The sequence below is a fragment of the Amphiura filiformis genome, chromosome 11 (genome assembly GCF_039555335.1).
Source record: "Amphiura filiformis chromosome 11, Afil_fr2py, whole genome shotgun sequence".
In the NCBI taxonomy this organism is placed as follows: Eukaryota; Metazoa; Echinodermata; class Ophiuroidea; order Amphilepidida; family Amphiuridae; genus Amphiura; species Amphiura filiformis.
In genome coordinates this window covers 58230181-58239953 of record NC_092638.1, presented here as the reverse complement: position 1 = coordinate 58239953, position 9773 = coordinate 58230181, and the positions used below count along the sequence as shown (strand labels likewise).

At 37.1% G+C, this 9773-nt stretch overlaps 1 protein-coding gene across 1 annotated transcript in view; it reads left to right on the top strand.

Moving 5' to 3' along the window:
• The first annotated feature begins 293 nt into the window (after positions 1 to 293).
• The window catches only part of LOC140164066 (major facilitator superfamily domain-containing protein 6-like), a 60795-nt gene continuing 51315 nt past the window's right edge, over positions 294 to 9773 (top strand). Inside the window, exon 1 of the mRNA XM_072187325.1 lies at positions 294 to 490. The gene's annotated coding sequence lies outside the window, so the exon portion shown is untranslated. The remainder of the gene's footprint in view (positions 491 to 9773) is intronic.

Here is a 9773-nt window from a genome sequence, read left to right as displayed (position 1 = left end):
GACAAGGATTACACTTCTAATCCGAATAATTCTGTCAAATCTGCGTAATCCCTACATAAAGACCGGATGTAATACCAATTTATTCATGTGATTTATTGTGTAAAGTACGAAATAGAGTTTGTCCGGGGGCTTCGCATCGTCAATTTCAGTATCCTCTTATGATGAAAAATTGATCTCCGATGCGTTTGTTAATTGTTCTCAGGTATTTCCTTGAAAATTGTGAGAAACACAAAATCGCATGAATAGTAGATGTTTAAGATAGGTGATGCACACTTCCGTATGTATTTCATTTCTAACAGAGATGAGTAAGTGTTTATCGATATCGTAATTTGATTAACAAAAACGTTATTCAGAGTTCGTTCACTCAGGTGGTTAGGGAAGAACCGAGGCGTTGTCACTTTAATCTCTCGCTCATATTCTCTACATCGGTCTATTTACTAGGAGATAAATCATTTTCCGGAAAGTAAATAATTTCCTGTCTGCAAAGTGGGTAAGTTTTCAGGTTTTGTGTTTTTGTCTTAGTATAATAAGAAGGCCTACAATAATGTTAGGCCTGTTATTTTTCAGACTCCGGCCCGGCTGCTGCGGTTAAGGCGACTCCTTGGTACAAAAATGTCAACAGGCCTAACATTATTGTAGGCTATATCATTGGGTTTTTTTAAGGGCCCGAACTCAATTTGCAAAACTTTATAGGCCCGCAGTAATTTTCACATGCTTTTGGGCGGAGGACCCGCTTTCAAGCAATGCCTAAAATAATCACAGGCCTCTTTCACTTCTCTCCTCTCCTTTCCTCTTTTTTATGGGGGAGGGGGGGGCAACCCCTTTGAATCCGCGCAGGCCTGTTGTAGGGAATCCCAGTTGAGCTCATCCAGCATGGTGGAGACACTGCTTTTCTATACACATATTGTACTATAATATATGATTCATGACGAAGCGATCGGCTGTTTGACTTTGGATGTATTTAACTTTGGTGATGTTGCGCTAAGTGTGTGGATCCCAAACACAGCTGTTAGGCCTATATATTGCTCAAACGCAGCTGTTAATTAGTGGTTATTGCTTGTGTATTATTATATTATGAACCTCTGATCCACGGTTTACAACAACATCAAAAATATAAATTTGTTATAATTTTCCAAAAAAAATTGTATTATAATTATCGCGAATTTCAAAAGAAAAAAAAATTGATATCAGAAGGACCTTCCTCGTATTTAGAATGCATTTCGATATGTCTTACGTGCTCTCATGCCCCCCCAAAAAAAAACCTGTGCAAACGCTGCTATCTGGTTCCTTAAGGTGGAGTGGGAGGGACTGGGTGCTGAAAAGGTTTTTTTTTCAAATTTCTCTTTTGATATTATTTAAACATTCAGCTTTCTTTTACTTTTTATTTGATACATACGGGTGAAAAACTTTCAACCGATGACGTAAAAGGTTGTCATAATGAGCATTATCCTATATTAGATGTTATTTAAGTAATCAACTGATAGAAATTAATTACAGGCCAAAATACATCAATGGAACAGAACAAATTGTTGCATATATAGAACTCAAGTGATATGCATCAGTAAAAATAACTATTTCTAATCATAATATTATGCTAATTAGCTAATTAATATTCATATTTTAATGTTAGAACATTCATTAAAGTAGATTTTCTCCTATTTTATATTTGACCAAAAATGCATTTTCAAAAACACATGGAGCCAAAACTACTACCCCCTGTAGACCTCAAATTTGGCACAAATAATCTTAATTTCATTTGCTAGGACATGGTCTTGCCTTTAACTTGACATGAAGTTTGCTTTTTTAGGTACACCCATCGAATGTGTGTCATCAGCCCTCAGATCGGCCCTCAGACACACACACACAGGCATAGAGTTCTGCAGTAGCATGTTTTGTTGACATTTTTTTTAATGTTTACATCAATGACAGAAATTTGACAACTCAAATACAAAGGATATGATATGAGTTGGCATCTTAATGTTATGCAATGAAGTTTACAACACTACGAGTCTTACAATGTCCAGAAAGTCACTGAGTCATGCAATTCAAGTGCCATTATTGATTACCAATGGTGATTACCTCAAGTGCCCAGATCTAACTTGTGTGTTTTCCATGTTATTTTGCAATAACAAAACCATGTTTTCCTTGATTTTGGTATGAAATTGAGCAAATAGAATTCAATGTCATGTCAATTTGGAGTTATTAAGGGGGTACTACACCCATTGATTTTTTTTTGCATTTTTTTGCATTTTGTGAAGAAATTAAAAAAAAAAATGGACAAAGTGGTATGCAAAATGAAGGGGCAAATCTTCTCGTTTTATTGGTGGCATCGGTATCAACGTAGCTTACATGCTTTTAAAAGTAGAAGCCAAAAGGTGGTACATCACTGATGATTTAAATTCACTTCATTTTGGAAAGCTTACTATCAACGGATTTCGTTAAAATTTTGGATATGTGTTGCTAACACGTTAGGGAAATAAAGTTGATATGTAAAATGGGAATAAGTGGTTCCTGATTTCTTTTATGACTTCATGAACTTGGTGCTCCACAACTATCAAAAAGGAACTGGTTAAAATGCTTCTATTTTCAATGTTGAGCTATATTTTGTATTTTTAACTTGCGACATTATTTCACTGAAACTTAATTAAGCCACAGGTAACAGGTTACCACAACCATACTACAGCAATGTTGAAAAAATTGTATTTCTTGTCACCTATACCACCATATTGGGTAGTTTTCCGTAAGCTTAACGTTTGTGATTTTGGTAACTATTTTATATTTATTTGTGAAATCCATCGCAACTAGGCATTCTAAATTGTACTCACCATTTACATCCCAAGGTATATTAGTATATCCACCTTGCACTTCTCGATATATATCCAGTTAAAGACAGAATATCAAAATTATTCCTCATTATGATATCACAAACTCTCACATGTGTATTCAAAATTGATGCTTAAATTTGACCTGAACCAATTGACCTATAACCTGACATACGGTGACCTAATAGCCTTTTCTTCTCCTAACAACACATTATAATATTATTGACTAATGACTATACATCCATTGTGTAAGTGTTTATATATTTTGCATGCACAACTAGATTTTCTATAGAGAGTATAACAAAGGATTTAATGTATTCTATTCATGTACCCTACTTGAACATGCTGAATAGAATAAATCATGGTTTGTTATGAAACACGCATCTGAGTAACTAGGATACAGTAAACAAAATATATATAGGGCTAAAATGACTTACTACAATTGTTTAAAAGCACTTTTTTCTTCTTTTTTCATATTTTTTTTTATTTCACATGATCCGTGCATATATCGCCTAGCTATAAATGAAAAAATATTTATTTAGACCAATCAAACCAATATATGGGTGTAGTACGCCCTTAAGGGCAACTAAAACTGATATGAGGTAAGTTTTATCTGTTTGGAATCTGAATTGACTATTCTGATGGAATTGCTGCAATGTAAACAAACCAACTCATGACCCATATGGACATTCTGTACTGGTTTTCAGTACCCTGTTTTCCATGGGTGACTGTAGGAACCCATGGATTCGATCCATGTATTTTTTAGGTTGGACAAAAAACAAATCCATGGAGTTCAAATATCTGTTTATGCCTACTATCACACCCCCACCCCCCCCCACCCCTGGTTCTTTTTAAACCAAGACCATGCACTAGAGCTTTAACGTGACAACTTATACGACATTTTTGTGGACTTTGAGATACTTTTTTTCAAAGATTGAATAATTTGAGCCAATTAAATATGCTAATTAGCTAATTAGTATTCATAAATGTTATTATTTGTCAATTGTTGTGTTTGGTAAGACATACTGGATATAGGTACCACTAGGGATTTACTGTGATGTCTAGGTTCCAATCCCTCTCATTCCACATCACGCGAATACCACATTTTTTTACGCAAATATATACACAAAACACTTAGACATGTTCGATGAGGTGAGTTTACCTTTTTTTTTTAATTGTGTGAACATGGCCTTAGGCTTGTATTTGGCCAATGTTGAAATCAAAATTTTAGTTTTCAAATGTGTATACATATTGAAATGCTGATGAAATTTCTTACTGTATTCAATTTTTAGTATGTTTTAAATCTTCAATTGTTTTATAATTTGAGAAATATGTTTATTTAAGTAATTTAAATACTAAATGATGAATTTTCTTGTTATGTAAATTCTATTGTGTCTTTAATCTTAAGGTTATACAATGGATTTTTCAAGGCTTGATTCCAGAGGGGCGTAAGTTAATAATATTAGAAACAGCCATGCAGAAAAAAAATGAACTCAAGCGTACTTGATGTATCAATCTACATGCACAATGACCACGAACCTATGAAACCGTGGCACGTGAGGCATCCTATGTTGCAGGGATATGGAGGGGGTAACCATGATAGGGGGGCGCCGTTTTCTGCAATTTTCCTATGGTATTTTCTAAATTTTCAATTTTTAAAATATTATCCTTAGATAGCTGTAGATGATATCTGTCGTGAAATAAATCAATGCTGCTATAGGCTATAATAGGCCTAGTAGGCCTACCCTGATTATGCAATATATACAACAATAACTACAACAACAATAACAAAACCAACAACCAATATCTAATTTGTAAAAATATTCATGACATAGGCCTATATAGGCCGCGCCTATTTAGACTAGTAGGCCTATTCCTGAATTATATAATAATAAAAAAAATCCCGGCAACAACAATCAATCACTGCAGTCAGAAAGAAAGAAACGAACAAGAAAGAAGACAGAAAAAGAGAAAAGTAAGAAAAAAATAGAAAATTAGCTGTGGTCTAAGACCACGAACACAGCCGTGTTATGACCCCTTAATGACCTTTGACCCCAAAATATATAAAAACGCCCATAGACATTTGCTAATGTCAATATATGGGTGCACGTGGCACCACTTTGCTATGTTATTTGTGACAGAAGGGCATTTTTCGTCTCAGACCGGAAGTGACCCCTTAATGACCTTTGACCCCAAATAAAAAATATCACATATGAATTGGGTAACCACAATTCATGTGTGAACATACCGTTACTCTCCTATGTTTTTCTTAGCAAATAAAAATTTTTGAAGGTTTTTCGTTTTATACCGGAAGTGACCCCTTAATAACCTTTGACCCCAAATCTGTGAGGACCCCATAGACACTGGGTAATAACAATGCATGTGTGCAAGTGTTGTCACTGCCCTACGAAATTTGTGGGAGAAGAAGCATTTTAAAGGTATTTCGTTTCATACCGGAAGTGGCCCCTTAATGACCGTTGACCCTAAATAAAAAATACCACATATACACAGGGTAACTACAATGTATGTGTGAACATACCGTTACTGTCCTATGTTTTTCTTAGCAAATAAAAAATTTGAAGTTTTTTCGTTTTATACCGGAAGTGACCCCTTAATGACCTTTGACCCCAAATCTGTGAGGACCCCATAGACACAAGATAATAACAATGCATGTGTGCAAGTGGTGTCACTGTCCTATGTAATCTGTGAGAGAAGAAGCATTTTGAGTTGAAATCACGTTTTTGACCCCTATGACCCCTGCGTGACCTTTGACCCCACGAGTTTCATATGACATGTAGGGGCATGGTCAATGATTGTTGTGACCAAGTTAGGTTAAAATCGGTGTAAGCATGTAAGTGCTAGAGCAAATGTAGTGGTCGGCAGAAAGAAGAAGAAGAAAGAACTAGACTAAGCTGTGGTCTAACCCACGAACACAGCCGTGTTGTTATCCCTAACGACCTTTGACCCCAAAATATATGAAAACGGCCATAGACATTGGCTAATGTCAATGCATGGGTGCATGTAGCACCACTTTGCTATGTTACTTGTGGCAGAAGGGGCATTTTGAAGGTTTTTCGTCTCAGACCGGAAGTGACCCCTTAATGACATTTGACCCCATATAAAAAAATACCACATATGAATTGGGTACCCACAATTCATGTGTGAACATACCGTTACTGTCCTATGTTTTTCTAAGCAAATAAAACATTTTGACGGTTTTTCGTTTTATACCGGAAGTGACCCCTTAATGACATTTGACCCCAAATAAAAAAATACCACATATGAATTGGGTACCCACAATTCATGTGTGAACATACCGTTACTGTCCTATGATTTTCTTAGCAAATAAAAAAAATTGAAGGTTTTTCGTTTTATACCGGAAGTGACCCCTTAATGACCTTTGACCCCAAATCTGTGAGGACCCCATAGACACTGGGTAATAACAATGCATGTATGCAAGTGGTGTTACTGTTCTACGTAATTTGTGGGAGAAGAAGCATTTTAAAGGTATTTCGTTTTATACCGGAAGTGGCCCTTAATGACCTTTGACCCTAAATTAAAAATACCACATATACACAGGGTAACTACAATTTATGTGTGAACATACCGTTACTGTCCTATGTTTTTCTTAGCAAATAAAAAAATTTGAAGTTTTTTCGTTTTATACCGGAAGTGACCCCTTAATGACCTTTGACACCAAATCTGTGAGGACCCCATAGACACAAGATAATAACAATGCATGTGTGCAAGTGGTGTCACTGTCCTACGTAATCTGTGAGAGAAGAAGCATTTTGAGTTGAAATCACGTTTTTGACCCCTATGACCCTGCGTGACCTTTGACCCCACGAGTTTCATATGACATGTAGGGGCATGGTCAATGATGGTTGTGACAAAGTTAGGTCAAAATCGGTGTAAGCATGTAAGTGCTAGAGCAAATGTAGTGGTCGGCAGAAAGAAGAAAGAAAGAAGAAAGAAGAACTAGACTAAGCTGTGGTCTAACCCACGAACACAGCCGTGTTGTTACCCCTAATGACCTTTGACCCCAAAATATATGAAAACGGTCATAGACATTGGCTAATGTCAATGCATGGGTGCATGTGGCACCACTTTGCTATGTTACTTGTGGCAGAAGGGCATTTTGAAGGTTTTTCGTCTCAGACCGGAAGTGACCCTTAATGACATTTGACCCCAAATAAAAAATACCACATATGAATTGGGTACCCACAATTCATGTGTGAACATACCGTTACTGTCCTATGTTTTTCTAAGCAAATAAAAAAATTTGACGGGTTTTCGTTTTATACCGGAAGTGACCCCTTAACGACATTTGACCCCAAATCTGTGAGGACCCCATAGACACTGGGTAATAACAATGCATGTATGCAAGTGGTGTTACTGTCCTACGTAATTTGTGGGAGAAGAAGCATTTTAAAGGTATTTCGTTTTTTACCGGAAGTGGCCCCTTAATGACCTTTGACCCTAAATTAAAAAAATACCACATATACACAGGGTAGCTACAATTTATGTGTGAACATACCGTTACTGTCCTATGTTTTTCTTAGCAAATACAATTTTTGAAGGTTTTTCGTTTTATACCGGGAGTGACCCCTTAATGACCTTTGACCCCAAATCTGTGAGGACCTCATAGACACTGGGTAATAACAATGCATGTATGCAAGTGGTGTCACTGTCCTACGTAATTTGTGGGAGAAGCATTTTAAAAGTATTTCGTTTTATACCGGAGTGGCCCCTTAATGACCTTTGACCCTAATAAAAAAATACCACATATACACAGTGTAATTACAATTCATGTGTGAACATACCGTTACTGTCCTATGTTTTTCATAGCAAATAAAAAAAGTTGAAGGTTTTTCGTTTTATACCGGAAGTGACCCCTTAGTGACCTTTGACCCCAAATCTGTGAGGACCCCATAGACACTGGATTATAACAATGCATGTGTGCAAGTGGGGTCACCGTCATACGTAATCTGTGAGAGAAGAAGCATTTTGAGTTGAAATCACGTTTTTGACCCATATGACCCCTACGTGACCTTTGACCCCACGAGTTTCATGTGACATGTAGGGGCATGGTCAATGATGGTTGTGACCAAGTTAGGTCAAAATCGGTGTAAGCATGTAAGTGCTAGAGCAAATGTAGTGGTCGGCAGAAGAAGAAGAAGAAAGAACCTGTAAGAAAAAAGACACAGCCGTGACTAACGTCACGGCTGTGTAACTAGACTAAGCTGTGGTCTAACCCACGAACACAGCCGTGTTGTTACCCCTAATGACCTTTGACCCCAAAATATATGAAAACGGCCATAGACATTGGCTAATGTCAATGCATGGGTGCATGTGGCACCACTTTGCTATGTTACTTGTGGCAGAAGGGGCATTTTGATGGTTTTTCGTCTCAGACCGGAAGTGACCCCTTAATGACATTTGACCCCAAATAAAAAATACCACATATGAATTGAGTACCCACAATTCATGTGTGAATATACCGTTACTGTCCTATGTTTTTCTTAGCAAATAAAAAATTTTGACGGTTTTTCGTTTTATACCGGAAGTGACCCCTTAATGACGTTTGACCCCAAATAAAAAAATACCACATATGAATTGGGTATCCACAATTCATGTGTGAACATACTACGTTACTGTCCTATGTTTTTCTTAGCAAATAAAAATTTTGACGGTTTTTCGTTTTATACCGGAAGTGACCCTTAATGACCTTTGACCCCAAATCTGTGAGGACCCCATAGACACTGGATAATAACAATGCATGTATGCAAGTGGTGTTACTGTCCTACGTAATTTGTGGGAGAAGAAGCATTTTAAAGGTATTTCGTTTTGTACCAGAAGTGGCCCCTTAATGACCTTTGACCCTAAATACAAAAATACCACATATACACAGGGTAATTACAATTTATGTGTGAACATACCGTTACTGTCCTATGTTTTTGTTAGCAAATAAAAATTTTTGAAGGTTTTTCGTTTTATACCGGAAGTGACCCCTTAATGACCTTTGACCCCAAATCTGTGAGGACCCCATAGACACTGGGTAATAGTAATGCATGTGTGCAAGTGGGGTCACCGTCATACGTAATCTGTAGGAGAAGAAGCATTTTGAGTTGAAATCACGTTTTTGACCCCTATGACCCCTGCGTGACCTTTGACCCCACGAGTTTCATATGACATGTAGGGGCATGGTCAATGATGGTTGTGACCAAGTTAGGTCAAAATCGGCGTAAGCATGTAAGTGCTAGAGCAAATGTAGTGGTCGGCAGAAAGAAGAAGAAACTAGACTTAGCTGTGGTCTAAGACCACGAACACAGCCGTGTTGTTACCCCTTAATGACCTTTGACCCCAAAATATATGAAAACCCCATAGACAATGTCAATGTATGTGTGCACGTGGCATTACTTTGCCATGTTATTTGTGGCAGAAGGGGCATGATGGTTACCACATTTGTGTTTATGGGCAGGGAAAGGAGATAAGTAGGGTCACAGGAATAGATATTCGTGTTTAGTCGAACACATCTCTGCTGAAGCCACGTGGTTCAGCTATGCAAATGATGATATTCCTAAACAATTTGAAGCAGTAAGAGATTTGCGGATTCGTCCTCAGTGCCCAGGACCCGCAAGACTGTACTTTGTCAAATCAAGAGAAGACAAAGTAGGAGACTAAGACTCGTTTCTGACTAGTGCAATTGTTGTTGTAGATAGAAAGGGGTCCAGAGTGTACTTTGTCTACAGAGAAGACAAAGTTGCCCCATTTCTAACTTACGCAAAAATTGCCCTACCCTGGGCATACGAGTCTTAACTAAGACTCAATTATAATTATTGGTTAGCATATAGTATTATACAATAATTGCAAATAATTTATTATGAGTCATGACAAATTATTTTAAGTAGGCTATACAGAGTGACATTAATACATTATTAAAAAATAAAC